The sequence below is a fragment of the Convolutriloba macropyga genome, chromosome 1 (genome assembly GCF_964194025.1).
Source record: "Convolutriloba macropyga chromosome 1, txConMacr16.3, whole genome shotgun sequence".
NCBI classification, from domain to species: Eukaryota; Metazoa; Xenacoelomorpha; order Acoela; family Convolutidae; genus Convolutriloba; species Convolutriloba macropyga.
Window position 1 is genome coordinate 63,190,894 of NC_134468.1, and position 4,398 is coordinate 63,195,291.

Sequence of the window (4,398 nt, forward strand, 5' to 3'; positions counted from 1 at the left end):
ACAATGATCAATGTGTTTATCAAATTTTTAGTAGTAACTCAGAAAAAGGAAAGATTTGGTCAGAAAAACCCTATATTTTATAAAAGATTTTAAGAAATATATGAAAATTATATATATAATATATATATATATATATATATATATATGTATATATATATATATATATATATATATATATATATATATATATTGCAATTTTTATTGCAGAGATCAGCCTGGTAATCAGATTTTGGTCGTTTTGGTCACTCCGAATGAAAACAACAACAGACATTTGGGCAGGAGGCACTTAGACTTTTTAGAAGAATTTAACGAATTCTGAAACAGCCTTCGTTGGGTGAGAAAATCTTATATAAAAGTTGTCAATATCCCTACTCTATATTTTACCATGGATGTAGCAATCTTGATTCTGTTTGGGCGAGTATTTAAAAAAAGTAGTCAACTAGGGAGCTCGTGCTAATAACATTGTTGCTGATGCCCGAATAGCGGTGATTGAGAAGTACTGTCTGAGTTTACTAAATGCTACACACAAACCACGGGCCTGGAAAGAACGATTGTCACCTAACACAGTAAAACACTTGAGTGTTTTGTTCAAAGTTGCCGATATTCAGCCAAGTATGTGAGTCCCATTTTTGAGCAGCTATTGTCATGGAGGCAACATTTCCGTTCATCTGCCCCATCAAGTGCGTATTCTGCTTTTTTGGGCTGCAGCGACAAAGTAAGAGTTACAATAAGTGCGGCAGGTCTCCCCGCTTTCCAAGCCGCGCAAAGATGTATAGGGGTCGTTATGGACTTTCTGCAATGATTCTTCTCACTCCTGGTCAGAGGTTTGCAGATGAGCAAGCAGACACTATTTTTTATCTGATCAAGTCATGTCTTGCAATTGCGTCTCCTCAACCGCAACACGCAAGGGCACGATCATCGTAAATATCAAAGAAGTCCTGCTTTACATAATGCGCACTTCGTTTCTGCGTTGTAGTCAGGAACACTCAACCTGTGTTTTGCACTAAATCTAAATTCATTCGGTGTCATATGCAGTCCATGAGCTGGAATGGGGGAACAGAAAACCACGCTTCAGCGTGTCGAACAGACAAGGAGAGAAGTAGGATGGATTCTCTTTCAGAAGCTGGATTCCATGTGAGATTTGAAACTTTTCCTTAACAAGAATTTGACGAATCGTCATTTGCAAAAAGCTTTTAATGTGCTGTACTGGAACAGATTTCCTGGAAAACGTTGCAGTTTTTTGGGTTTTCACAGTTTATTATTGAAACAAAATCTTCAGAGTACAAAGCAGAGCCAACGTATAATGTTTTATAATGGCGTTTGCATTGGCACACGCCCGACCTTGATAGAGATTTGAGTAGGGTTCCTTGAGTACCAAGATCCTCCTGGAAGAACATTTCCGAGGATAATATCAGGTTTGTCGCGCTGTTGGGCATCAAATTTCTTTAAGGGTTTAACAACAAAACTGATTGGTGTTTGACAACGCAGAGAATACAACATTTTAGGGGCACCAATACTGTGGTCTAGGATACCTAAACGCGCTGAGGGTCATCAGGGTAGTCTAACTTTTGAAAAAGTATCATTATTTTCCCTATCATTTCTTTAAATTTCTTGCACACAAACTCGGGGGATCCTACGGATATATATATAAAGTTGTGAATGCGTTAAGTACAGATGGTTATATTCTACCGGGGAAAAATAGCGCTGAAATTCCGTCATTTAGTTTTTTCAGGTAGCTTGCAGAATGAAGGTGTAGGAATTAAGATCAGCGATTACCCAGATGTCGATCCTCTCAGCTGTGAGAAACTGCCTCTTGAAAAACCGACAACCCCGAACCCAGGATGGATCTATGCTCAGTGTGATGCGATCGGATCTGCAGTAGATGTTACTTTCCAGTCAAATTCCAACAACTCGTTGATGTGCGAAATCACCATTTTTGGATTGCAACGTAATTTGAAACACTTTAAACTATATCAATCCACACATTTTTGCATCAAACATAGAAAAATTAGCGCTGACACCAACCCAAAATTTACACCCAAAATACTATCATCATTTGAGAAGACAGCTCAAGAACGGTCAGTACACCTCGGAAAACGAGCTTTCTGAATTTATAGAGTCAATTGTTTTTTGAATATTTTGACCGTTTTTGACCAGTGTTTTTAAGCGATGACCATTCTCGGCCAATATTTTTTAGAAGACCACGTTTATCTTTTTTGTGGGTTTATTATGTCAAACGATTTTTGTGTTGTTACCCTTTTGGTCAACATTTGGTCAACATTGGTCAAAATCAACACGATTTTTTGAAGGGTGCCTGTTTTTGATGGGCGTGACTACTCATGCATAATTTTCGGGGGATGATTGCTGCGTACGCTTTTTTAAAGAAAGACAATCTGATTTTTTTGTGTGGCTCCAGTTGTATTAAAATTCGTCTTTATATCTATTGCTACATTTATTGGTTTCTTGCAAATCGGCAAAAAACTTTAAAATGCAAGTTGCCCCTTATTACTGACTACAACTACTAAAATGGCCTCCAACATTGAATTGAATTTCTAGGCGTTGATAGTACTACCTTTAAAAATGGGGTATAATATCACCAAATTAGAAAAACATGTTTTAGGGCATCAAAGTGGGTTAATGTACAAAGTAGAATGTTGCAGTATAATGTGTTTGAATGAAGAAAAACTGGTCAAGCAGAACTTCATAAACTAAACGTCCTGTAGCGTTTTAACCTGTTTAACGAACGTGATTGCTTTGAACGTTTTCCTTAAAAACTTTCCACCACCCAAAATCAATTACTTTATGAAATTTTGGGACAAATGTTTCTTTAGTGAAAGACTACAAGAAGAACCGCTAATGTTTTTTGCACGATTCCCTAGGTTTAAGATTTGAATCAGATAACAGTACCATATTGACAAAAACAGGATTCTGCTCTAGCTAAACTTTAAAGGCCAATTAGTTCAAAAGCAGAAAGCCGTTAAAACAGATTAACGTCGGACAGAAAAAATGACTAGTTTTAGTTTTGCTAGTTTACGCTCTGAGAGGCCAAATTGACGGATTAGGCACAAAAATTGGCGTTGTCAGTCTGTTGTTCGTGGAAAAAGCAAATTTAACATTTTAATAAGAACAAACTATATTCCAGTTTGCTTTATTTACGAATTGTCTAGTTTTATACTACTATGTAGGAAACTTTTGTAAGGAAGCGGGCAGAAAAATATCATCTGAAGTATTTCAATTAGCTTCATTCCCATTACGAGAAATAAAAGTGAAAACAAACAGCTCTAAAATCAGATTGTTAAAGGAAACGGATCAGAAAGTTATATTTGCCTATACGCCGTTATTAGAAAAAAAAGTAGCCATTTTTTTTCATTTACTTTCTTCTCTAATTTTTTTTTTCTTAGTGTCGCTGTTCATATCAGATGTTTGTCCTCTATTTTTTCATTTGACCATTTATAATCCTGATGTTTTGTGGAAACACTTAAAAACGTAACTGATTCTGAGTTTTTTCTGAACGTAAAAAATATCATCTTGAAACTTTATGACATCAAAAATAAATATTGCTTTATCTTCTACATAAGTTTCTAGGCCCAAAGAAGCTGCAGTCCGAACGTAATCCTAGTTAGTTAGTTATTTTGTTCTAACGATGTTTGAAAAAAGTGAGCAACAGACTAGCGACAATAAGCTGTAATTTTTCTTGAGAAAAATTTCTATTGAGACATGGAACTACAGCTTACAAAGAATTACCCTCTAAAAATAATTAATTGGTTCTCAGCGTAGTCAAAGTATTGTGACAACTACAGAAAAAATATCAGCATTTGTGTATAGGCTGTAGGTGCATTTTGACGCGAAAAATTTCTCTGTTTAATGGATTTTTGTTATGATCTTAAACTCTTCTAAAGTTTGAAATTGATGAAATGGTTGATCTCCGAGTAACTGAAATGATTTATCAACACCAGTATTGGCAATTGTATTTTAAATTAATTTAGCTGAAAAATTTTGTAGTTATTTCAAATTTCAAGAGTAAAAATGACAGTACTTGTAATATTTTATTAATTTCTGATGTTAGCATTCCGACAACAACCACAACATCTATATTTTTAGGAATGTGTACTTTATTTTACAATTGTCTTTTCTTGAGTGTATTCAAAATGCAGTGAACTGTTTTCTTTATTTATTGGACATAAAGAATATACTTTAAAGAATTATAAAAAGCTTTATTTTTTTGTACTTTATGTGTACTTTATTTTACAAATGTCTTTTCTTGAGTGTATTCAAAATGCAGTGAACTGTTTTCTTTATTTATTGGACATAAAGAATATACTTTAAAGAAGTATAAAAAGCTTTATTTTTTTTTCTATCAAACATTATGAACTTATATGCCATGTTATGCTTACCGAC